Genomic DNA, 27930 nt, shown 5'->3' with positions numbered 1-27930 from the left:
TCCTTTCAAAGAAAATTATGTCTGGGGTTGATGTACTATTGGACCAGCTTTTTTTCTAATCCCAAATCTTTCCTTCATTAAGTAATAAATGTTTTATTGTGAGTGTAAATATACAGTCACTTGTTTTTTCCTCAAAAGAATTATGTATGGCAATATATTTAATTAAGGTGCCATAGAAGTTACAGAGAGCATGCTCCTCGGGATTTTAACTCCAGGAAAAGCTAATATTGCAATTTCTGTTCAGAGCTGCATACCATCTTACTCCATCCTTCTCTCTTCACTACTTCCCCACATTAAAGCAGCAGTCCACTAAAGCCCTGTGCACTGGGTCTGCCTGCTTTTAAGCCTGGCCCACGCTGGGTGTAGCTCTTGAAGTGAGCTTTAAAAAATTATTTTAAAGTGAACTGGGGCGGTTGCCACAGCAACCCACCCTGAGATGAAGAAAGGCTATAGATTAATCTACCCCTTAAGATTATTCAACTGTATAGTATTTGTTCCTCAGCCAGAATACTTTTAACACAAACATGATAAGTGAACACGGTAGTTTAGAAAAATCTAAAAAGTAGTAAGACACAAATTCCAATTGCATTACATATTTTAATCTTTGTCTAGTTACACTATTGATGATGTACAAGACTTCCCATGAAACAGAATAATTGTATAAGACATAGTACTTGCAAAAGTAGGCCCTGAAAGGTGACGTGATCTTTAAGCAAAATCGTGGGTTATAATATAAAGTGTATAGTGGTCATTAAACTCTTTATTACTGTTATACACATCTATGCTGCAATACCGAAAGTCAAGGAGTTTGGCAGTTTTACCTTTACGGTAAGTTTGGGGTAAATGATAAAACAAATGTGAGCACTTACCACATACACTTCTTTACTGCCACACTCATTTGCCTTCCGTTCTCTATTTCATCTCTTCATAGAAGTTACTTCACAGTTTGCAACTCTTCTTTGGCACCTGAAAATGTGGAAGTGCAAAAAAGTATATAGTGTTTTGTCAGTGCTGATATGAAAGTACTTTCAAATAGATTTATTTCTAAAACTTCTAATCTGAAGTAACAACATTCTGATATTAAAGTCTTTTGAATATAATTGAAATTGTCATTGTGATAATAATCTTTAATATAAATAGTGCCAAATATCGAAATTTCAAAAATTCACTAGGTGCAGCATTAACCCAAGCAGAATATATAGCATATGAACTGTTTGCAGTTGAGACTTTGCAATATACAAAGGATTTGTTATTTCAAGACAAGGTTTATACATATCTAAGGATTCTATATTTATCTTTATTTCTGTACCTTCAGTTTTATATCTGATAGAGAATTAGAGAAGAAAGTCAAATCCATTATATCCCAAGCTATCACAATTTGTCAAATCGGGAAATGTTTGCAGTGCAGTTGAGGATGCTGAAAGGACTTATTTATGCATTGCCTAAAGGCCAATTTTAAATACTTTGGGATTAGTGATGTGAATTCAATACAGTTTATAAATTCTATTACCAATAATACCTTATTCTTCCAAGCAGTGTTTAGCTGTACTGAGCAGAGACAAATGCTCCTGTGTTCTGATTTCTGTTTTAGCCTAGCTTTCCATGACTTTGTGCACACAAATGTACCTTTCCTTGATTTCAGACTGAGACTAGTCCCAGAAAGAGAACCAGCCTTGAGACATATCAGACCAGGTTGGTCAATATCTATTTTCCTATTTGTAATAAAAGGAGGACTTTTCATAGTGAAGACTCACTTATAAAGCGTCCATATTTGGGTTGACTTCTCTGAGGTTTATTTTTATTTTAAGTTGCTTCAGAGTCAAAGAGAAATGAAGAATTTTGGCCAGTTTTACTTTACGGGTGTTAGTTGAGTTTAGTCTTTTAGGCTCAGGCCCACAGTGAGTGAGGCCAAACATGGTCTTGTAGTCACTACCAAGTGATCTGGTGAATTCTCTTCCAGTTGTGCTGCATTTTACAGTCTATTAAGTGAGAATCATAATACATATTTCCCAGGGCCTATTACCTCACAGAAATGAAATCTTCATGAAATAACATCTGAAAGGTATGGTAAAGTTTTTTTAAAAATGTCACTACAAATTATGATATATTCCTTCCTTTTCCTGTAATCAGTATGTCCAAATAAGGGTTGATCAGTAATTTGCTTGCAAGTGTGTGGCTGATTCAGAAATACCCACATGCATGACTAAATTTAATGCGACTTTACCTTTACTTACAAAATTGTTAAATGTTGTTCATCGTAACATTGATTCTATCCCATTTCTTGAAATATCACAGAAACCGTCAATTCAAGGATGGATTTTCACACTTCCCCGTTTAACTGTTTCTTTTAGATACCTTACTATGTGTGTGCTTTTTCATTTAAAAAAAATCTTTACCCGGGGACGGGGTGAAAGAGGGGGTTAAAAATCTCGTCCTGCGTTTTGGTGCCCACTTCTTTGTTTGGAAAGCAGAGCGCTGGGACTCAATCCGGGCAGCTCTCAAATATCCAGACGAGGGACGCCCCTGGTTTCAGCAACTCACTCGGCTGAGTTATTGATTGCAGGCAGCAACAATCCCTCCGGTTGATTTGTGTGAAAAGTGAATCCGCGCTGGCTGGGCGTTCAGCAGAGGCGCAACAGCCGCAACGCCATCCAATTATTGCCGATCCTCCCCTCCAACACTGCTCTCATCACCTATATACTCTTTTCTCTGCCCGTCTCTGCTTCCCCCCACCCACTTTTCTCCCGGGCCGACGGAGCTGAAGGGGCGGGGGTTCCTTCCTTGGAGTGTTTCTAGAGCTCGGAGGCTGCTAGTAGGGGGTGAGTGCGCCACGTGCGTGCGCCACGGGCGAGCAGGAGGCAGGCTCGGGGCCCTCCTGGGGACCTGCTGGACCTGGGTGCGAAGGGGGTGGCCACGCTGGTTTCGCGTGGGGGAAGAAAGGGGGTGTGCCGACTTGTATTTAGTTGGGGGTTGGGGACTTTATGGCTGGGGGAAAAGTGTCCGGTGGTTTGTTAGTAAAGAGGGTGCGTGGTAGGCTCTGGGGAATGGAGGAAGGCGCAACGGCTGTGGGCGGACTGTGGAAACGGGCGGTGACCGTGCTGGTGTAGTTGTTCTGCTGGTCTGCTTTTGGGATCCTGGAATAAAGAAAGACGATCCCAAAGGGCTGGGGATGGGCTCTGAGCGACCCACGAAAATGCAAGGGCCCAGTAAAATGAACCCACCCATTAACAGTGCACAAAGCGCTGGCACACGGTCCGCGTCTGGTGACGCAGACTGCCCGAAGCGCTCCAACCATTTTGCAAGCCTGGGAGAGCAAGAGGGGCTCTGCAGGTCTAGCCGCCGCCCCTGTCCGGCTCTGGCCAGCCGTTTTTCACCTGACAGACCAATAGGAAAGAGCACGGGCCCCAAACTGGATTTTAGTCTGAGTTCTCAGCATCTAAGGAATTATTAAAAAAAAAAAAAAAAAAAAAAAAAAAAAAGGCAACTCCTAGCTCTATTAAGCTAACTCGTGTGCGAGTTTTGCCTAGGAAAAGGCCACAAAGTAGAGCAAGAAGTAGTGTATTCAGAATAAAACACACACTTTAAAGACAAAACAGAAAACTTCCTTTCTCCTTGTAGCCCCTTTATTTGTTAACACAGCGGAAAGGTGCTGGGATCTCTCGCAAAAATGCTGTCACGAAATGCAGATGTCTGTGCTTTCTTTGATCTGTCTGGGGAGCTGTTCCAAGGCACCAAGCATGGTGGAAAGATCGATGTTTCAAAGGCATTGTGGAGTACTCAATTACATCAAAGGTGTAAAAACGTTTATGTTATCATGTTCTTTAAACACTTGGCGGCTACCAAGATGGTAGCCACTAGCCACATGTGGCTATTTAAATGAATTAAAATAAGATAAAATAAAAATAAGAAATTCAGTCCCTTAGTTCCACTAGCCATGTTTTAAGTGCTCAATAGCCACATGTGGCTAGTGGCTCCCTTATTGGACAGCGACAAGTCGAGCATTCCCATCATTGCATAAAGTTCTACTGGAGAGTGCTGCTATAGAGTTTAAAATGAATGCCGGTTAAAAAAAAAATGATAAATTACGTTATGACTGATAAACACATTTTAGGACACTCTTGGAGTTTCTGTTACTTGGCACTAGTGTGAGAAGCTTTAAAGTCAGAATTTCAGTATTTTGCTGCTGAAAGAGACCTTGGGGGACACCTCACCCAAGCACCTAATTTTTTTACAGGCAAGAGAAATCAGGCCCAGAGATGTTAAACGATGCCCCCAAAGTCATGCCATACATTTGGAAAGAAGACAAGGTCCCCTGACAGGGTCCAGTATACTTTGTGCCAGAGCAGGACATCTTGCTAGGCAAATTCACATTGTAGAAAGGCAGCGTGACCGAAAATTGTAGGCAAGAGTACCCTTTTACAAGAAAAAAATACTGCTACGCATTCCTCCAGGAGGAAATTCCATTTAACAAAGAATAAGGAGCATGGGGAATAATACTGTCTCCCAGACTAAAAATGTAACATTGGTAGTGTCATAGAGTCATACAATGGCTTTTCTAAGAGGCTGATTGGGATAACATTGTGCTTAATTCTATTAAAAATTCGGAGGAAATGGGATTGTCCTCTTAAAGAGCTGAAAAACATTCTTAAGGTCAGGGAGGAAGGGTTTTATGTAAGGTGAAAATTGTTAGCAAAGCATAATCCTCAAATTTGATAGAGAGATCAGATAAATTGATTATGGTATAACTAGGATGGAGTTGGCTCAGAAATGTTAATAACAAACAAAACTTTATTACAAATCACACTATCTGAAACATATAAGGCAACAGAATAGATCATGAATATTTAGACAAAGCATAAATTTTTTTGTCTTACTTTGTTGTCTTTTGGTTTGGTTTGGTTTTTATGCCATGCTTGTCGTCTATATTTCTTACTGTTAATTAGGAGTGAACTGTTGGTATTGATTTTGCTCTTTTATGGCAATTACCTTTTAACTTAACCATTAGTGAAGAATCCCCAAAGTGTTTAAATAAGAGTACTTATGAATATTAAATATTAAATTAACAGCAATACATTCCTTTAAAAGTAGAGATTTACATTTATATTTGAATTACTGTCTTTATTTCTCCTCTGAATTTACCATTTGCATGTGGTACACCATTCTCCCTATTCTCCCTAAAATCCAGTATAGAGAAAATATTTCACTTCTTCAAATGCTCGTAGACATGGTAGAAGGCCTCAGCTTCTCCATGGCTGACTATTGAGAAGGCTGGTCTGACTTGGAAGAGGTTGTGTTGCCAAAAGCCAGTTGGCTGTATCACATGGTAACTGTATGATTATGTATATGTTTTAAAAAAAACTCTCTGTGTCTCAGTTTCCCCATTTGAAAATGTGGAACAAAATGTCCTACCCTCAGCACTTTGTTATAAGGATTAAATGAGCTATTTAGTATAAAGCAAAGGGCTGGGAAAGTGATAAATTGCAGTAAAAGTTAGCCATTCTTAATCTAATGCAAAGAATTTCCACGTCTATACCATTACATTTCTTATTCACCCATTCTGGGGTTATAACAGCAGAAAGAAGTGGGTCATCAGAGAGGTGGGCATTGGTTCAGGATGAGATTTACCTTTGAAGAGGTAGAAATTTCTTATGTCCTAAAATAGCATGACTTAAGGGTACAGGCTCCCTTATTTCCCTTTCACTGACATCATGTCTTCAGGATTTTTTTTTTTTCTTAAAAGATGCTTTATTATATTTGTTGGCTACTTGGTTGCTGAAAAGGCACTGGAAACTCCGAGTTTATCCTCTTTTCACCCCGGTTGACCTTTGGAATGCTGTTGTCAGCCAAGATGACATTGATATCTTCAGTCTCCTGCTAGCTTGAATTCTTTAGGGCAGAGTCTGCTCAGATTGTCTCCTGATGTCATTCCAAATGTCTGATGGCCATCTATGGCAACTGGGCTGGGCATAAGCCTGCTGGGAAGGGGTAGCCCACAGAATGCCTAATGGAGAATTCTGTTCAAGAGGACCTAGGAGTAGTTGTCTTAGACATATGATCAACGCTACAACTGTGTTAAGGGACTGTACCATGTATTGAAAACCAGAAGCATAGTCATTTTGCATTTCTGGTTCGAATAAAGTCTCATAGATTCATAGGAATGCATCAAAATTCCTATTCATTTTATGATTAAGTATGTATTACAGAAAAAAAAAACAGACTTAGAGAATGTCAATAAAAATTTAGACCTGATATTCATGCTAACACTAGTTAGTAAGTGAAGACCTCAAGTTAAGACAAAGAAGTTTAGAAAAGAGGGAATAAAGCCACTGTGTGGCAAATGTACCTTGTTCTCTCTATCTAAATGATTTTTTTTCCTTTTTTTTACTTCTATTTATTTATTTATACTTAATTTGTAGTTAAATCTTTTCAATCAATAATGTTCTTATTCATAATAAAATGATATCTGGAGTACATGTGCAAAAATAATACGATCTTATTGGAATGTGGGTTGAAATGAATGTTCAAAGTACCTAACATTTAATGGTCACATGCTATTTGTCAGACTGTATTAATTGCTTTATAAACTTTAATTCCTTTTATTCAGAGAACAACCTTTTAGACATGTACTTGTCCTCATTTTAAAGATTTTACAAACTAAAGCTATGAGGGCTGACATGACCTGCCCAGGGTCACACAGATCATAAGTGCCAAAGGACATAAAACCAATATGTTTGTTTCCAATACTCTACCCTTAGCTACGATGCTATACTACTTCCTTGTATTCATAATATTTGCTCACTTATAGGGATAATACAATTGATGTTTTGTCCCATCAGAAAATATTTCAGAAATACATATCTAGATGCATATCATCCTCTTTAAGGTAGACACTTTAGAAGGCTATTCATTTATTTCAGTAATGTTGTCTTTGCCTAAGTCTATTTAGAAATCTCCTCAGGGATTTGCTACACAGTCTTAAAACTGGTCTGATTGTTGGCAAATCTTCATTGTTGAAGTTGAACTTTTTGCCAAAATTAAACCCAAGCCAAATGTAGTAAACAAGATGAAAACTAAGATTTGATTATAAAGCATTAGATTATTTGATATTTGTCTCATAAATTGACACTAATTGAAGATCTAAAGGGAATTTCAAAGGTATTTTTGATATGATTGTATAGCCTTTAAGGAGACAGTTTTGACAAGTAACACATAAAAGGTCTGGTAATTTTTTAAAAAGGCGTTTTCACTAAATTAGTAGTTACATATCACATATAAACAGCATGGGAAATATTCTTTTCAAAGAGTATAAAATGGGCAGGGGAGGGTAAATCAGATGCTTTTGACCAGAATCCCCCTTTAGACATGAAATAACTCACCTTAGTTTTCTAAATGTCCTTTTTGTAAGATGAGGAAGGTGGCAGAACCTACCCATGATGATGATTTTGCTGAGAGAAGCACATTAAATTGTACTTCTGTGGCCACTTAGTGCCTTGCATATAGAAAATTCTCAATCAATGTTAACTATTATATACCATTTCACTTTCAAGAACTATCCCATATTCCTGGAAAACATCTCAATGTTGTAGTTATCTAATGATATTTTAAAAGATGGCTTCTTTCCTATTTGTTTGATGCTTCCAAATAGTTCTTTTATGATAAAGTATTTGATATTTAAAGTAGATATAAACACATTTATGATCATATGTTGATTAAGTGAATACGTGTTATACCAAGAATTCTTACATTTTGGATTGCTAACTATATTATCCTTGTCAGTGTTCCATATAATGTTGTCTTTAGATAAACTTTTCTTTTTTTGTCAATAGATAAACTTTTTGGGGGTATTCTTACTGGATTTTATCAGACTTATGAAAGTAATTACACACCCATTGCCCAGAATAAGGCTCCAAGGTTTTATTTTTTAGTTACCTCAGACGTCTTCTAAATTACTTATTACATAATCTTAAATGTAAGGGAACTGAGCATAAATATGTTAAATTAGTGCCTTCCTATTAGATCCGAGTTAAATCCTCTTAATCAGTGCTTTTATCCGTGTAGCATATGCACAATTGCGAGGTTGTGGAGGTTTGTCTTTGCATCACTGTCTTCCCGGTACTCACCTTCAGCAGGCCCTGCTTTCCCTGTGGCATGCTCCACTCACCCAGCAGCGATTTTTACAATCAATAATAGCTCTTTCACTAGTGCTTCTTTCTCCTCTGGGCCTTCCACTGATGTGACCTACAAGATCTTTTCATCCCTTAGCCGCCCCTTTATGTCCCGGGATTCTTTCCAACTATATTCTATCAGAGGAGCCGGCCACTTCAGCCGCCTAATCCGTGACAGGGTATCACTGTGCAACCACTTTAAATGAATCTCTCTTCAAAAGTTTTCTGAAAAGAATTCATAATCCAAAGGAGTAATAATCCATGCTTCCACAGATACCCTGCTGTGTTGGTCAGGAGGTGTTTTAGGGAGAACTTTCAGTGTGTCCCAGGTCCCTCCTGCCAGCAGCCACTCCATTTGTCTACACAGAACTAAGCCTTGAACGCAAGTAAATTGGAAACCTGGCTCTTACTTGAAGAAGCAGTTTTGTTTTTGAAAATGTTGGGATGGGAAGATGAACTCTCTATGCGCAAAATATCAAGATACTCCGTGAAAATTTATATACTTAAAAGTATTGTACCTTATAGTAACTGTTCCTCTGGTCTCTTTTTCTGTTCCCTCTTTGCAATATGAGGCATGCAGCCAGTGCAGGCCCTGTGGCATCGTGACTATGTTGTCACTCAGACTTAGCCTGTGTGCTCTCCCTTCTGCCCCCACCAAAGCCACCAGGGGTGTAATTAGTGATTATTTATCCAGGAAAGGCTTGAAGAGGGTTTAATAACTCTGTGAAGAGAATGGGTGCCTCTTGTTGGATGAAAGAAAGAATTTGAAAGGTTTGGGGAGAGGTTTAGTTAGGGTTAGAGGGCAAATTTCATTCTGCCTTTATTAAATTTATTTAATCACAGATTTATTAAATCACAGATAAGCCCCTTCCTTTGTGCAAAGATGGGGTACATAAACAAACATTTCCCAACTTAGCATAGTCTTAAATCTGAAAATAAATCAAGAGTATTCATATTAAATGGAATACATTTTATATTAAAATCATCATTCAAGATTTAGAATAAAGAAATAAGAGTCTAAGTAAAAGATTTTGAACACTAGTAAAGTAAGAACCATTCTACAACTTTCTTATTCCTCTTGACCTCTTTAGCAGTGGCTAAATAGCTAGTCAACAGATTTCTTCCTAGTTACTCCATTTCCTTCCTTCCTTCCATCTATTATGCATTCATTCATTATTTCCTTCCTTCCTTCCTTCCTCCCTTTGTCTTTCCTGCTTCCTCTCTTCATTATCAGCTGTAAATTCTTTATTATCAATTTTGAACTCAGTAAAGACACATACACACACACACACACACACACACGCACACACATAACTGGTTGTTAACAGAATTTATCCTTTGCATTGGAAAGTTACATTTTCCATCTCAGAAGCATAGGGTATTATTATTTTTTGATTTATCTGAATCACTTCAAAATAAAGTCCCATCACTAAAGGAGCTTATTTCTAAACAATTGATGATGCATGTTATATATAATATGGCCGTAAAATAACTTCTATGATTATTTTGTTATTAATCACTGTAATTACTCTTTGATTGCAATGATGATTGACTTAGAATGAATAAGGTCTATGCTTGTGTTGGTTATGTAGTATTTGTGAAGGATTTATGTTCATGCATCCACACAGTCTCACCTCATCCTTTCATAGCTGTGAGATTCTAGTCTGTGTAGCCTGTGGCCACAAAATATACTCACCCACAGGAGAATAAAGCCTGTGGTTTCTTTCACATTACCACTGGGCTATAATCTCTTAAACTCTGCAGGTCAGCGATGATTAATTGAGCATTCTAAAACTTGGTGAATGTGTATGCTCTATGCTCTCATACCTCCCATAGTAAGCACTGACTGTATTGTTTTAATGACTATCCTGAAGAGTTCCCCCAAGCCGTTTCATCACAGTTCAAACTGTATTATTTAGCATCTTAAACTTAAGAAAAACTTGAGAATGATTTTTTTCTGGCTTTTCACTAGTATTCAATGGCACGTATTTTCCAGTCTACATAAGATAATTAAAATAAATGAACCACTCAATACAGTAGTGTTTAATTATATCAGACAATACATTTTAAAAGGCAAAGTCTATAGCTGTGTCTATATGTTCCTTTTGAACTTTTGGGACTTGAGATCACTCATTGTTAGTTTTCTTGTTACTGTAGAGCAGGAGAACTGATCCTCCTCACAAAAGAAGGCTCCTTTTAAGGATGTTAACAGGCTAGTGCAAAGAACAGTTTATCAAAGTGCCTCAGAATCACCCAGGTGCATGTTAAAATGCAGATTCCTGGGCCCCACCTCAGGCCCACTAAGCTGCAGTCTCAGGGAATCTGCATTGTAACAGGCTCCTCAAATGGTTCTTGCATAGGACTTACTTGCACGCCGCTCTCTTAGGGTGAGGGGAAGCATAAGATCCACAGATCCCTCTAATGCCACAACTTTTTGTTCTCTCCATTTGTTATTTACTCCTGTTCTCTCCACTAATGTTAACAAATTCTGTGCAACATTTGAAGTCATGAGAATCTTTCAAAATGGTCAGGCGAATCTTGGTTCAAAATTGTAAGCGAAAAAAACGAAGACACGCTACAATATTCTGTCTGTTGTAATTATAAAACTAGTTAAGCAATATAGAAACCTGATTTTCTCAAATTTCTGTACAATTCTTCATCTTTGCTTATCTGAGGGATAGCTCTTATCTTTTCTTGGATGGAATCTCTCCATTGGGTCCTGATACCTCAGCAAAACCTGTAACATGGGCTTCAGATCCAGGGACCTCTACCATTGGTGGTAAGTAACTCCCAAACATTTTCGTGCTTCAGTGACTGTCAGCTGCTTTGAGACTAGACTCCATGAAAATAGGACTGTCACTGGTCATAGTCACTTGAGGAATGTGGCTTCTCTGTAAAGAGATTTTCAATCAGTGCAAATGTTCCTTATGACCTCAGTAATCACCTCTGTCTGTCAAGCAGTCATAAAGAGCCTGCACAGCTTCGCCATCGTTGGCAACAGAGTGATCCATATCTTAGGTCTTTAACCTCTTTTGGATTAAGATTTCTTTTTAAAATACATTCATCATGTTTTAGTTCTGTCCTTGTGAAAATAAAAATAGCAATCATAAATGATTATTACTCTTGTAAAACTATTGCTTTACAAGTTTTCCTTAAAAATACTGAACTCCCCACCTGTATTTATCCATTATTTCAATCCATTTATTCATCAAACATAACCAAAATATTTATATGCAGCAGACATACTGTACTAGGATTCAGATATTTTTAACACTGTTTCTTGTTCCAACATTTTCCTGACCTAAACAAATACATTATCATGTTGGCTTACAGCAGTGTGTGTGTAGAATATCTTTTTAAGTTTGAAAATTGTCCTCTCATTCTATAAAATTAAAAGTATGAAATGACCATTCAGTACTTTTTGTCAATTCAGCCTTACAGTGCCTACTGAAAGGTTCAAAGCTTCGTGTCATAATATAATTTTGAGAATGAGAATTTTTGTATTATGTTACTAAGGTCCCCAAGTGGAAAAAATATGACCTGCTGGTCTGGAGTGTATTGCAAAGTGATTTTGTTTTGCCCACTGACTGCACAGGCTAGATACTGTGTCAGTTTTAATGACTTGGAATGCCTATATGGTGGGCTACTTATAGCAATAGGGACAGTGTGGGGCATGTCACTGCAGACAGGAACCCACGTTAATGATCCAGATTCCTTTTGAGACTTCCTCACATGAAACAGAGGAAATATCTTTCATTGGATAACTGAAACTTCCTTTCCTGTGATTCGTACATTACTGAGCAAAAGGGCCCATCCATTGAGTAGCGTCACAGAAGTTAAGTGACTTGTTTCCAGTCACAAAATTGCTTTGCAGTGAAACAGAGAGCCCAACTCAAATCTTCCTACTTCTGCTCTGATGCTCTTTGAAGAACACTCTTCAACTCTAATGAGGAAGCCTTTATCATCTTTCAGTGGCAGAGAAGGGACAAGTCACTCATTTTCACTAAAACCCCTTTGGGATGCAGGGCAATGATTAAACTTACTTGAAAGTCTTGTGCTTTTGCACGCTTTGCTTCCACATTCCTATCTTTCAAATTGCTAGAAATGGATGTTATTTATTGATTATTTTACTTGCAATTGATTTGCATACTGTTATTGCATATTGTTAAATGGTTTGCTGATTAATGACTAATGTTGATTTGGACTAAATGTAATGGAATAAGCAAATACATTTTCAAATTTAGATATACAATTTAGTTGCTAAATGACGTTGTTAGACTTTAAAATATTGATTATTTTAGATAAATCCCTTGCAGAGGAACCCTAGCCACAATTTTCTCTCATATTTTATCTCAATATTTTAAGCTTTACTACTTCTTTTTTTCTTATTAATCTGTATTTCTGAGTTTTAAAGCTGACATTTCTTATAAGCAAGTACTGCCCCAAAGCCCAGGACTAAGATAAATTCTTTTAAATTCAGAATGTGGTAGATTTCAACTAAGCAATTTCTTTTCTGGAGATCCACAAGACAAATATTTGACTTGAATATTAATGTTTTCATAACCTTGACTGGATTAATATATTACACAAATATTATGAACAAATTACATAAATGTCCAATACTTACTAATATAATGAATAATTTTAGAATTATATAAGATTGTCATATTAATACAGGATTATTGAATGGTAGAATTTCTGAGCTCTTAGGAAACACTTGCTGATGTGGCCTCTGGGATCGAGTGAGGTTTTATTAATTCACACACACACACACACACACACACACACACGCTAGTCACTTAAGTCAGTTATATGAACTATATAATGTATTATGCACTTGAATATATATATATATATATATATATATATATATATGCTTATGTGTTAGAATATTTAGTATTTTTAATTACTCCAAATCTTTAAAAAATCCTATATTCCAACCTGTATTTTTGATTTCTACATTTATCTTCCAAATATATGTATGACCTTTGATTATTTTGTATTTCTGCTATTTCATATACATTCATAAATATTTCCAGTTTGGAAATCCATTTAAATGGTAGAACAAACAAAAAAGTTTGTACCATAGATGTTTTAGTATATTTATAGTCTTATTTTTTTTTTAGACCTACATTTCAAGATGCTATGATAAAAATGTGTATTTCTCTAACAAGGTATTAAGTTTGGTGACTGAAAAGCGTTCTTCAAAGGAACGTAATTCACATTAATTTTCCATGGCCATTGTTACTTATAGTTTAGTAGTCAACAAATTTAAAGTCTAATTAGAAAACAAATCACTGGATATTGAGAGACAGACCCAAATCTGTATTTACATAGCTGCCTTGGTGACCTTTAGTAAATTTCATTTTTGTTCTTTGATTTTATTTTCTTTGAAAATGAGAAGTTGAAAGCTTTAAAGTTTTTTCCCTTAACTCTGAAAGAGTTTAGGAGCTCAAAAGAAAATATGACTAAAAGAAATGTGTGGGTATCATTACTTGGCTGCCCAGTATTTTCATGGACACAGACTTGTAACATACTCTGGAAGTTTCTTTAAGAAAATAACTTTGTAGATATGGACATCAAGGGAAAAGGGATCAATTAGAAAAAGAAGGGGAAATGAGTTATTGACAAAGGAGGAATGGTAGGCAGTAGAAATGATTCCTCACTTACTTGTTTTTTTATCTAGACTCTGGTTATTCCTATTTGAAAACCTACTGGCACCAGGTATTATCAACAGGGATGAGTAATATGTAATTTTTATCTTTACTGGGTTACATTTGGCACATGGACAGTTGACAGCTGTCAGTCAGGTGGCTGGTCAATGAGGAGATACATATAAAGCTGCCAAAATATTTTTGTTGCTTTAAATACAAGTAAACCATTTTAGCTGGAAACTTTGTTGTACTGAAATTAAATAGGCTAATATTCACAATATAATTAATTGACTTTAATTACTGGAAGAATCAATATTTTTTTCTATTAATATATAAGGTTAAACAAAATGTTTTTCCAGGTGCCTTTGAAACAGGAAAACAATTTTCTCCGCTGTAAATAAACTATCTTTAAGACAGGAAGATATCTTGCAATTAATGCCTGAAATGCGTATGTTTTAACTTTAAAAATTTAAAGCAAGTGTAAATCAATGCTACTTTAAACTCCAATATTTTATTAAAATAAACCATTCCCATACATTGAGGGAGTTGGCATAGGTATTTTTGCGACACAATGCTGAAGATTTATTAGAAAAGACAAACATAGCTGCATGGTGAACAAGAATTTACAGCTTCTTTTCCTAATGAAAAAATAATAGGATTTTAGAGTAAGTCTACAATTCAGGCATAGTTAAAATGATACATTTTAGTTATTTTGAAATATTTGAGCTATATCTAACATTATTTCCAATAGGTTCATTTACACTTAAATAATTGACAGAGTCATAAACAATAGTTTGGCAGAAGCTTTTGGCTTGCTTACACTTAATGTTAGTGACAACGTAATAATTATAGCCAATAGTAATGCACATGAAAAGTTAACAAATATAATTCTGAAGTCAACATAAAAGCACATGTTTTTCAGTTTTGCAGTAACCATCATCTTTAAAAGTCAATGATGTGATTGTTCAGGAATACAGTATTTAACAGACTAGAAAAATAAAAGTAAAATTTTCAAGTGCATGAAATATATACTAATTTTTTCAGAGGCAAATGAAGTTATTCTAAAAATTAAGCAACTCTAATTACTCAAGTGGCTAAATCAATATAATGAAACATGACAAAATATCATACAAAAGTAGCAGCTTGAAACAACAATACATACATCTATTTAAATGTTTTAATCATTAGAAATATATTCTGCTTGTAACCATTTATAATAAAAAGTATATTTGGATTTTAATTTTTTTAAATATGGGTGCATTAAAATGTTTGTGGATAAGATTATGTTTTAAAAATATTAGATATTTTGTTTGGGTGGACCATTTCTGATAATTTTTTAAACCACAAATATTTTCTGATTTTCAACAGTAATTATGACAGTTTAAAAGAGTAATGATAGCTATACATTTGTGGCATATTTATGTTGTCATTGATTTAAAAATTATTTCAGGTGCAGCAGTCATTAAAAAAGTCAGATCTCATTTTTTTCCCACTATACAACTATGTATTAAGGATGTAGATTGAAAGTTATTTATGGGATCATCATAATAAAACAATTGCCTCATAGTAATTTATATTGGTAGGAGTCTTTTCTTTCTTAAGCACCAATTCTACCCCCCACAGCCAAGAAAATTGATTTTATGCATAATAATTTATAACATTCTTGATCAATGTATACTGTTGTGTCTTTTAAATTCATTAGCCCATGTTGCTTGTGAATATGGAATTTGGTTATTAAAATGGTTTCATATGCTTACTATGTATAGGCTCTAGTTTTGAGCTGCTGACTTGCTTAAATAAATGTTTTCAATTTACTATAATACAACAATTTGTAGGGAAATGCTGTGAAGCATAGTTAAAAGAATGAGCCCCTGAAATAGAATCACTTTTTAAAAATATGTCCTAACATGTGGTCTCATTTTTTCATGTTTTGCATTAATTAAAATCCTATTCTGAAAAAAAATATTTTTGCCTAAACTTTTGAATTCACAAAATAAAAATAAAAAATACATAAATGTACTAATTTTGGAAATCAATGACGTAAAAACATGCTTTAGTACTGTCTTGGCTGTTTATTTCAAAGATTTTTCTCGAAAGAAACTCTTTGTAAAGTAATGAGAAAATATTGCCACTTTTAATTATTAAATAATATTTACTATAATACAATGTAATATTATTTAATTATTAAACATGCAATATGTTTTAAATTTTTAAATTATACCTGCAATATGTATTTTTAAAATGTATTAAAATAAAGTTAATTGCATATTCTCTCTAATCATGTTCTTGTAACATGCACACATTTAAAAATGCAGCACATGTAATTTTTGAAAAGAGTGTGTACTATTGCACCTTCTTATTTGGGAGATTTATTAGAAAATAACTGTATTCAGAAAAGATTATGACAGAATTAGATAAAAAAGAGACTAAGATGTTATGTGTTAAATAGTCTAATATTACATATGTAATTAACTTTTCATCTTCCAAATATTGAAAACAATAATGAAAGAGACCAATATTAAAAATAGAATCTATTTTTAAAAACCTAAAAAAAAATCTAAAAATTTGTTCATGGTAACAGCTTTACTTTCACACCAGGCAAACCCACTGTTGAGTGAGTTGGCTCTGATTCCAATGGTCTCATCAACTTTGTGAACACAGGTACCTCAGTGGTGCCTCTTTTAAGACAACAAAATTAACTTTTAGAGATTAAAAAATACATTTTGGCAATTGAAACTCACCAGTGCCTTTCTGCTTCTCCAGGAAGTTGTACCCGTCAGCACCTGCTGAGGGCTTTCTTGTCCAAACTCTGACAGGTAAAAAAATTCCTGTAGAATAAAGCCAGACCAGCTGGCTTTGAAGAGAAACCCCCCAGTTTGGGCTGCGTTTGCCTCCGCTCCTTTTCTATGAAGACCGAGGCTTTGCCCCGTTGATCGTCAAGCCGTGAGATGCGTGATCCCTCTGCACAAGTGTCTGGCAGGCCGAGGTGCACCTGTTTCTGTCACTCTGGAGTAAATTTAGCTGTAAAGGTATCACTGACAACCAGACCTTTGTCAGTGCTGGCAAAAGAACACAGAACTGCTTCCCTCCCCTCCCCCTCCCCCGACCCCCTATGCTGCTAGTTCCAATGGAAAATATCCAATAGGAAGTCTATCCAAAAATCATTCCTAAAAAATGAAATTGCTTTCATATGGTATAAAAAAGTAAGTTTCCTCATTTCAAGCAGATTTTAAAATTACATTTCCAAGAATAATCTTGGAACAAGACAAGTTTTCGTTCAATTAATTGTGGCTGGAAACTTTTTAATGGAAACATAGCACATACTTACTTCATTTCAGGTTATTAAATTGTGTTAAGCATTAGAGTTATTTGCCATTCTTTGCTGCAGCTCATTTGTTCTTTTCGATTCTAAGAAATATTAGAAGGTTAAATAACTTATCACATACGAGGGATTAATCATACTGCCAAAATTAGAATGTGTGTAGTTCTGAGGGACTGAATGTCAAAATTGTATGCTCATTGCACTGAAACTATTGGGAATCTAGGAAACCACAAGAGCATTTAAAATGGCAGCTAAGGTCTCTGGAAACCCTTCATGTTTAGAAACTGACTAAAGCTTGATATCTCTTATCTTTTGGTTAAGGTAAGGACATTCATCATTTATGTGAGTGTTTTCATCTAATTTATCTATCAGCGGTCTGAGAAATATTCCTTTTGAGGAGAATAGAGAGGCAGGCAATATTCATTAATATGCCTGACATAAATAAAATAGTCAAGATATATAAAGAAGCCAAAGGAGTAACATGCTTAGTCAAAGCATTCCAAGCTTCTGCCTTAATAATTATGATTTCTTAAGTGGAGTTAAAAAGAGTTGTACAGAGAACCTGTTCTATCATATTATTGCTGTTTACAGGAGTTGGGTGCGATGAGAAAGGAAAGCCTGGTCAAAATAAAAAATGCTTTGTCAAATAAACAAAGTTCCTATTTACTTACTATGTATAAACAGCCACTCACCAAGCCTCGTTTCTCCACAGGGCACCACTTTCAGATAAAAACATGGACCTGAATGGCATCATCCAGTATCCAAGGAAACCATGTAAGTACCTCTCTCACTGTGTACTTCTCTTATTCAGAGTTTAAAAGCTAGCTGAGTACTGAATAAGTGAGTGTTTTTATTTAATAATTATAAGGGAGGTACTTTTTAGGAGCTTGCTAAAAAGAAACAGATTCTTGATTGTTATGTGTGCCATAACAAAACTCTCACGTTTTCGTCATATTTCATAAAATTATGTGTTTAGTCCCAACCTTTCCAACAGTTCTCTTTCTTAGGTAGAAAACCGCTACTCAAAGTCCTAATGAATTGAGAGTTGCAAACTTTTCCAAGACCCAACCAATGTTTCAGAGCCCTTGTGCCGGGAGAGGTTTCTTAATTGTAGTTAAACTTGTTAAATTTTAAAAATTAGGAAAAAATGTCTTGGAAAATAATGGTTTATCGGTAAACATTTATGGCAATTTATTTGGCTGTAGGCTTGCTTGAAGAGTGAGTAAGTGGGCAAAGAGAGAAGATTACATGTTTAAACCAAGAAAAGAATCTTGAAAGTAAGTGTAATTACCAAGATGCAAAAATCTGTTTGGGGAAAGGGTTGGGAGGTTGGCACATTATTTTCTTTCTCCCCTCCCCCCAAACTAATATACATTTCTGCAGCTAATATCAAAGTTTTAATTCATTTTCAGGAGCTATGAAATCTACTGTGGAAATTTAGTTTCTAAACAACATGCTACTCTGGAGAAAGTCATTCCTAAAATCTTTGAAATTTCTACTATTTCCTTAGATGGACTTTATTGTTTTTTCATATTTGTACTATCTACTTTTAAAATTAAATTATTTTCAATATGAAATGATTATTCATTATTGTTTGTATACTTTTTCATGAAAATACTTAACATCTTCTATATACTCATCTAATTATAGACCTCATTTTTTGCCTTCTATATTCACTATATGATTTACCGAATCTTTCAATACAGACATATTACCTTTCATTGAGGGTGGTTTGAGAGTTTTTCATGTGTATTTTGTTTGCTTTTGTGGCTTGTCTGTATTTCTACTTTTCCTCTACAGCATGGCTCCTTGCTAAGCATAAATGGTAGAGATTATCTCACAGTTTCTCTGAAGAATTAGAGAGGCCTTTCATATTCAATATCTAACTGCAGGAGTATTTCACTTTATCACATAATTATGTCAAATTCTATTGTTTATGCATTCACGTATTTCTGCCTTTTAATATATGTCACAAAATGCATCTTTCTGAATTGAGAAAAGTTGTGTCAGACTAAGGAATTTCCTGGAACTTTGGAAAGGCCCAAGGGCCTCCTCACCTATTAGGAAGGTCTGGCTAGGAATTTAAATTTTTATGTAACTTAACCAACTTCACAAGTGTGGAGTTTGAGGCCAGAAGTACTACATTCTAAACTAGGAAATCCTTGCTGCATAATAAAGGTGGGTTTTGCTGAGTAAAGTTGGAGGCAGAGAGGGATTAGAATAGATCTTTATAAAGAAAGAAAATGCTAACTGAAAGAAAAGACCAGGTAATGTTGTAATTCACTGTCTTGAGAAAATGGAATCTTGAAATTTGTTGTCCTTGTAATAAGGGGAAAATGAAAATCTACAGTACAGTGCTCATGGTACAATTTTAACTGTTTGCATTAGAATATAGATTTTTCCACGAAAAAATTTTAATTTGACGTATTTAATGAAACCTCCTATAACAGAAGGCAAACTGTTATAGAAATATATTTTATGTATGTATTTGAGATTTTCCGTTCATCAGTAGTAGCATCTCTAATGTAGACTGACTTTGTTTACTAGAACTTTCTGTGATAATGGACATGTTCCATATCTGTACCACCCAACGTGGCACTCGCTAGCCATATGTGGCTGTTGAGTACTTGACACGTGGCTAGTGCAACAGAGAAACTTAATTTAAAATTTTATTTACATTTAATTAATTTAAATATAAATAGCTCACACATAACTAGTGGCTACAATATAAACAACCTAGTTCTGGTCTAGATCACTTAGAAATGTGGAGAGAGTCAAATATGTATAGATTTGATATCTCTATCAGTTATTTCTTATCTGTATGTCAACTACCATTGACCATAACTAAAATCGTCAGTGCCTGACAAACTCTGTTGCAACATTAATTTAGCAGGATTTTGAGAAATACTGTCATGTAATAGGCCAAATTATAAAGAGTACTGTTTTGTTTTCATTAGAAATTAAATATTCTCCTGCAGAGATTTTCTTTTTTTTTTTTTTGGTATTTTGTCTTACAATATAATTTTTATGTTTACTTTAATATTTGAATTATCATTACAGTAGAATTTATGATATTTTCTCAGAGATGAATGCTTTTAATGTGGTCAACAGGAAGACATAAAATTGCTTTGTAAGCTTGGGATAGCAACTTTTAAAATGGCCATTGTAAACAAGACTGCATGAAAAAAATAAATATGCTCATGCAAATTCTAACTATGGGGACAATTTTTTTTTATAATTGCATTTTATGTTTTGGGGTACATGTGAAGAACATGCAAGATAGTTGCATAGGTACACACATGGCAGTGTGATTTGCTGCCTTCCTCCCCTTTACCTATATCTGGCATTTCTCCCTATGCTATCTCTCCCCAACTCCCCACCTCCCGCTTTCCCTCCCCTATTTCCCCCCAACAGACCCGTGTGTAGTGCTCCCCTCCCTGTGTCCATGTGTTCTCACTGTTCAACACCCGCCTATGAGTGAGAACATGCAGTGTTTGATTTTCTGCTTCTTGTGTCAGTTTGCTGAGAATGATGGTTTCCAGGTTCATCCACGTCCCTACAAAGGACACGAACTCATTGTTTTTGATGGCTGCATAGTATTCCATGGTGTATATGTGCCACATTTTCCCTGTCCAGTCTATCATTGATGGGCATTTGGGTTGGTTCCAGGTCTTTGCTATTGTAAACAGTGCTGCAATGAACAAATATTTTTAAAAGTTTAGTTACAATTGGCCAGGTACTGTGGCTCATGCCTGTAATCTCAGCACTTTGGGAGGCTGAGGCGGGTGGATCACCTGAGGTCAGGAGTTCAAGACAAGCCTGCCCAACATGGTGAAATTATGTCTCTACTAAAAATACAAAATTAGCTGGGCATGGTGGCAGACACCTGTAATCCCAGCTACGTGAGAGGCTGAGCCAGAAGAATTGCTTGAACCCAGGAGGTGGAGGCTGCAGTGAGCCAAGACTGTGCCATTGCACTCCATCCTGGGCAACAAGAGCAAAACTCCGTCTCAAAAAATGTAATCAGCCTCAAAAAAGTGCTAGCCTTGTTTCTCCAAAAGTTGATTCTGCTCCCAAAGTACACATCAGAATTTGAATCTCCCGTGACCTTCTCAGGCATTTAGTGAAAATAAGAATTAGGATTTATGATGATACTTTTAAAATAATGCTAGACAGTAATATTATAAACAGAGTAATTGCCTATAAAATAATATTGAAAATTTAAAATTTATAGATTTTAAAAGTCAGTAAACTCTAGACACTCTGAGAAATATTTTTTTAAATGGAAGACATTCACCCTTAAACTCCATTTATTGGACCTGGGCATGTTCTTTTGGAAGGAAGGATAAGATTCAGATAAGTGAGAGAGAAGAGACTTCCTTTGGCAAAATGTTTGACAAGCTACTCAGTGTTCCTTCATGCACAAAAACTGTAGGATTCCGGATAAAACGTACTTTTCAATGAGTTATCTGACGTCAGAAAACTTTTTTGACATCTCTAACGATCCCTCTTCCTTGCCTCAGAATGAAGAAACCAAAAAGCGTGAGGTGAAACTGCTGTTGAAGATCAATAAACAAACAGAAAAAGTAGGATGGACAATTGAATTGTATGAGTTGTATTTATTTGCAAAGATACTGCTGGAAGGATAGCAGTCACATGCTCTATTAGACTGCTCCTAAACCGAGCCTTATTTGAAAAAACAAAACAAAACAAAACAAAACAAAAAAACAAGGAGAACCAACAACGACATTTGTAGACCCAGTTTTTTGGTCTTCTTTCTTTTCTTTTGGTATCTTCAGTTAAGCAGACAACCACTTTCTTATTGCCAGATCTGTTTTCAGAGAAATGGCCTACCCTTGCTCAGAAGCCAGTGTTTGTTCTGTGCAGAGAAAACCTGGTTCTCTATTGAGGGAATCCTACATATCTCTGATATCTGCATGTTTGAAAAACTACTTTCATTCAGAAATACGGACTGTAGCTTCTGAGTCTTCAACCACCACCTCAAACTAGTATATATTTGTGTACTTTTAAGTATATTTGCCTTTTTGCTATGAAAATTCAGAATATATTAGAAGAGCAGAGGGAAAAAAGTAACGAAATTTTGTATAACCATCTACGTTCAACAGTGCCATCTCATGGGCCTCTTTGTTTCGTCATTGTTGTTTCTACTTACTATTTCCACCTCAAATTATTCTGAAGCAAATCCCAGACATGACGTCATTTTATCTGGTAACATTTCAGTTTGTATCTTTAAAAGATTATTTTTTTTTTTTGACTGAAAAATGAACCTCATCTAAAACATCTTCAAATATATAAAACCAATATTCAAAATATTCGGGTCATCCCCTAAAGTTTTGTATTCTCTACTGTTTGAAGCAGGTTTCAAATAAGGTCCATACATTGCAATTGGTTAATATGTTTCTTAATTTATAGGTTTATGTTTGTTTTCCCTTGTTGCTTAAGAAACTGGATTGTTTGTGCTGTACAGCTTTCCATAGTCTGAATTTGCTGCTGCATTCCTGTAGAGTCATTTAATGAGCTCCTCTGCCCTGTTTCTTACCTGTTAATGGGTAGTAAAGGCTCTAGAAACTTGATCAAATTCATTTAGGGGATGGGGGCAAGATTACTGGCTCCTTCTCTTTTTGTGACATTAGCAGGTGGTGTTGATCATTGCCTACATCCATTTATTCCTTAGACCTTGGAAAATGGCAATATAACTGTCATTTCTGGTTTATTTATTGTGTTGAATGCTTTTATAAACTAGTGTTATAGCTTCAATTTATATAAGAAAATCAGGATGGATGCTTGATTCTCTCCTTTTATCAGTTCATAACATAATGTGTGGTTTCTTAATATCCTCTAAAGTTTACCAATGGTTTCAAAAATTTTATTATGGACATGGATGCAGTTATCATACTTATGAATGCCCAGATTGCCACATCTCCGATTACTCAGCTTATCTCTGTTGGTTCCTACGTGTTTTTGAAAGAACTTCAAGTTATTGAGAGCTTCCATGATAATTGGTATGACAAAATATAACAGCCTCCACTTTAACATTTCCTTTCCAAACCTGGAATCAGGCAACTATCCAAGAAATTCTAGGTTTTTTTGGTCTTGGAAATAGTACTTGAAAACCATAATCTTGAAATTAGTGAGTTCATTGCTGCTGGCTTAGTCCTTAATCTAAGCCCTTTCAAAGGAAAGAGCTAGAAAAAGTGTGTGTGTGTGTGTGTGTGTGTGTGTGTGTGTGTGTGTGTGTGTAATTTTAAGTTTAAATACATCAGGAGCTCACACTAATACTTCCTATTAACATACAGGCCAACAGGTTTTTAATTTAGTCACATCAATCTTGTATCACATCAATGTCCTTTCTCCCCAACTGACCATCCTACAGTCCTAATTCTTAATGATACTAGCAACTTACTTGCTTTATGCTACGATACACTTATGACAGGTTCAGAATAATAATACCAAGACTACTACCATCAGTAGTGATGTACACATCCTGTATACTCTCGCTTTTTTCTCTGTGAAGATATATATATTACTGAGGTTTTAAGTCATGTACAATTATTTCTTGGTGTAATGCCACCAGCTAGATACAGAAAGATTCACTTGGCTCTTTTTGCCTTCCATTTTTCAGGATCAAAATGTTAGCTAGAAGAGACCAGAGCAGCGCATAGTCTACCTCATTTCCCACTACTGAGGCTTTACCTGATTGCATGTGAATTAAGAGATTTTTCCATTCTGACTGGTGACAAAAGGCCTATTTCCAGCCCTAGGAAGGTGCCAGGTACTGTTCCCCCTATAATTATTTCAGATGTTTCTTTTCCCAGCCTTGGGTAGTTTCCTCACACATATACCCAGATCTCTGTGACTGTCTGCAGATTTCAAGGGATTGTTGTCTGTGCATCTGCTCTCTCCTGAACTCTGTCCTGAAAGCTCTAGCCACTTTATTATCTGCTACCTTCAGGTCTGTTTCCTCAACTCAGGCAGTTTGCCTCCTTTGAATTAGTTGCCCCTCCTGTGCCACTGCAAAGAAACCTTTAGGACCGTAAGCCAGCGTCATCATAGGACTCACCTCCCTCAGGGATCAATGGCCTTTGTGGTCTGATATCTCATGTCTTGACAACCATTGTTTAATTTGTCAGGGTTTATTTTTGGTTGTTTAAAGAAGGAGGGCATGTCCAGTTCCTTTCAGTCCTTCTTGGCTGGAAATGGAAGTCTCCCCAGTTGTTTCTTCAAAAGTTCAGCTATAGCTTATTAATCCGAACAGCTTCTTAATACGAAGCTCAATATTTAAAACAAATCTTAAAATATTCTGAATGATTTGTGTTTGTGTGTGTGTGTAGGAAATCTTACTGAAACACTGCTGCAATCTTAAAACTATCAGTGCCCGTTCAGGACCTCTTCTCAGTATTTTTCCTGCCAACAAGGTTTTCCCCAACAGATGAGTCCTTTTTTTATTTTTTGCCACTTAGAGGCATTTTTTTTTTTTTTTTGGTTCACTCATTTCTTTAACAGACCTTTTTGATTACCTACTATGTGTCCTATAAAGTGTTGAGAATACGGTGGTGAATAAAACACCACTCGTTCCCTCAAAAATGTTGCAGTTTAATTTTCACACAGAAACTTGAACATGAATGTTCACAGCAACTTTATTGGTAATAGCCAAAACCTGGAAATGCCCAGATGTTCATCAATGGGTGAATGGTTGGACAGACTGTGATATGAGCATGCTATAGACTACAGCAATAAAGACTAATGAAATGTTTTTATGGGCAGCGACTTGGATGAACCTCAAGAAATTGTGCCGAGTGAAAAAAGCCTGTCTTAAAAAGATACATTACTGAATGATTCCATTTATACAACCTTCATGAAATAAGACCATTATAGAGAAAGATTCGTGGTAGCCAGGGGTTAGGGAGGGGAAGAGGACAGGGTAGCTTGGACATAAAGTGGTAGCCCTAGGGAGTCTTACGGTGATGGTATAGTTAAGTGTCTTGATTGTGCTAGGGGTTACTCGAAGCTACACATGTGATATAATGGCATAGAGTTATACACACACACACAGACACAGATATGTGTATGTATAGCTGGGGAAATATCTATGGATTCTATGGAAAGCTCCGTGGATTGTACCATTGTCAGTTTCCTGGTTTTAATATTGTAGTTTTGCAAGATGTTAACATTGAGAGTGGGGAGTAGAGAGGAAGGGTGCACAGGACCTCCCTGTACACTTCTTTGCAGGTTTTTGTGAATTTTTAATTGCCTTAAAATAAAAAGTTAAAAAATACCTTGCAATTTTGCGGAGGGTACAAAGAACTAGATAGCCAATTATAATAGCCAATTGTATACTACCTTTCACGGAAAATTTTTATCAATTTTAATTTTCTGAAATAAGAACTGGTTGTACGCCAACTCCTTTAAAACTTCTTCTAAGAAAACATTCCAATATGTCAGTAGTGTAGTGGACAGAGTACTTCCTTCTCATCTTCTGGTAATTTGTGGTGACTGCGTATTCCTAATTTTTATTATGACCATAGTCTTTTTTGTGTATCCTTTCTTATCTCTGTCTCTATAGCTGAGAAAAACATTAGTTATTTCTTGTGCTTATTTCAGCTAAGGGGAAGTAATACATACTTATGGAGAAATACCTTGTTCCCATTCCCAAGTCATAGGACAATGTCTCTACTACTCTTGTCTCTTAAAGATTCCCAGTCAGGTCATGCTTCTATTTGAGGGATGTGTATTAGCAGTAATGCACTAGCAAAATAGTTGTGTTGATTCTCCTCTATCCCCACCAAAGTGATGTGCCCTTCTTTTATAGCCTCAGTAAAATACCTTAACCATACAAGGCAAACATTTTATAAGAATGAGCATGTATTACTACAAAGCAACAGGAGGCTCATGTTCTCAAAACATGTTCAAATGTAAGCACCAAGACCCACTCCAGATTTAAATATCAGTGAGTTTTGGAATACACACAGCTTTGGCTCATTTCTGGCCCTATTCTGCCATCAGCATGTATCAGCCAAAGCTTTACTCTGACCCGTTTAGAAATAGCCTTTGTATGTGAAGATGAACGCATAGCTGCAGTTGGGTTTTTACATAGTCACTTATTACTATAGCTTATTTTAATTTAGTGACAGATTGTCACATATTTTGAGTTTTCTCAAGTTATAAAAGTTTTTTTTTCTTTCTTGGAACTAAATAGAATATATATTATTTCTGATATGTTGAGGGAAATTTATATTTTGATTTTGTGTTGGTATTACTAGAAAAGTCACTCAATATGAATTTGTGTTCTTGTTACATTGTGACAACTCAGTTGTCCTATAATTTTTATTAGGCTGCTTCTAAATATCACCAATCTGTGAATAGGTGAGTTTTCAATATATGGGCTGGAAATACTTTATTTTTTCTTTTTTACCCCCAAACTCACCCCCTCTTGTCAGTGTCAGGAAAACCTCCTTGGAGTTACTATTGGACTAAGTGTCTGAGTCTGTACCTATGTGTGTTGCTGGAATGTTTACTGGGCAGAAAACATTCTTGGAGTTTAATTTGATCCATTTCCTTGAAATAAAAATCACAAAAGGTGTGTATAGGTACCTTTGGTTTGTGTCCTTTACCTTGAAGAGTATAGCAGCCAATTTGAAATTACATAGGTCTACTTTGTGAAATTCACTACTTAGTTTTATCTTTGGCCTCATGTTTCTGTTTAAAACATTGATGAATTCATTGGATCTTAGACCATTTTTTTTGAGTTTTGCTAATGTAGATATAATATACTTTACATTTAACAGATCATTTATGGTTGATTCAGTCCCAACACTTTTCCTCATTTTTTTGCTGTAGTCAGTTGTATACTATTGTTCATTTACAATGTTGATTAATTTTGATTTTCTGAAATGAAACCCATTTTTTGTACTAAATCTTTTAAAATCATTCTAAGAAAATAGTCAAGTGTATGTATACTTTACTTAGAATATTTCTGATAATTTGTGGTGACTCTGTGGCCCTGATTTTAATATGGCCATGATCTTTACTGTATCTTCTCCTCATATCTCTCTATGTATCTAAAAATATTATTAGTTATTTCCTGTTGTTAATTATTTCTTTAAAATGCATTTATAAGGATTCTCAAAGTTATATAACATTATACAAATTCTATACTTTTTCTACAACCTTAAGATTGTACCAGTGTTAAAATGGATACACAAAACCATACTATTAAAAATATCGCAAGCATTATCAGCAACTAACACGGGAACAGAAAACCAAACACCACCATGTTTTCACTCATAAGTGGGAGTTGAACAATGTGAACACATGGACACAGGAAGGGGACCATCACACACGAGGCCTGTTGGAGGTTGGGGAGCTAGGGGAGGCAGATTATTAGGAGAAATACCTTATGCTGATGGGTGCAGCAAACCACCATGCACTTGCATACCTATGTAACAAACCTTCACATTCTGCATATGTATCCCAGAACTTAAAGTATAATGAAAAATTAATTAAAAATGTATATTACAAGCATTTTTGGAGAGGAATAGGAATTAATAGGAAGCAGCAGAGTTTCCACAGATTTGGAAAGTTACTGAAGAGGTATTTTTTAAAAGTTGCCTAAATATTCTTGAAGTGTTAATATTGGAACAGGAGTTGCATAGGCACTGTTATAATTCCTCCAGTTTATAGAGAAGGCACTTGCCACATCTTCCTTCCCTCCTCTGCTTCTGCCTGAGCAAAAGTGAGCTGAATCTACTCCCACCTACAGCAAGCCTAT

General features: G+C 35.7%; 1 protein-coding gene and 1 long non-coding RNA gene across 6 annotated transcripts in view; one reads left to right on the top strand and one right to left on the bottom strand.

Moving 5' to 3' along the window:
- The window catches only part of MEF2C (myocyte enhancer factor 2C), a 168418-nt gene extending 167457 nt beyond the window's left edge, over positions 1 to 961 (bottom strand). Inside the window, exon 1 of one of the 3 annotated variants that reach the window (XM_074383821.1) lies at positions 870 to 961. The gene's annotated coding sequence lies outside the window, so the exon portion shown is untranslated. The remainder of the gene's footprint in view (positions 1 to 869) is intronic. The other 2 variants (XM_074383827.1, XM_074383833.1) reach the window with 2 other exon arrangements.
- On the top strand, positions 957 to 27609 carry LOC104651710 (uncharacterized). Of its 3 annotated transcripts, XR_012513210.1 has the most exons (4): positions 16807 to 17462; positions 17854 to 17915; positions 18347 to 18418; positions 18554 to 27609. It is a non-coding gene; the product is annotated as an uncharacterized LOC104651710 (long non-coding RNA). The 3 variants fall into 3 exon arrangements; XR_745135.2 differs by lacking the exon at positions 16807 to 17462 and adding an exon at positions 957 to 2819 and having other exon boundaries at positions 18347 to 27609; XR_745136.2 differs by having other exon boundaries at positions 18347 to 27609.
- Positions 27610 to 27930: the final 321 nt, after the last annotated feature.

The sequence above is a fragment of the Saimiri boliviensis genome, chromosome 1, assembly GCF_048565385.1.
Source record: "Saimiri boliviensis isolate mSaiBol1 chromosome 1, mSaiBol1.pri, whole genome shotgun sequence".
NCBI classification, from domain to species: Eukaryota; Metazoa; Chordata; class Mammalia; order Primates; family Cebidae; genus Saimiri; species Saimiri boliviensis.
This window is presented reverse-complemented; position numbering and strand designations above follow the sequence as displayed.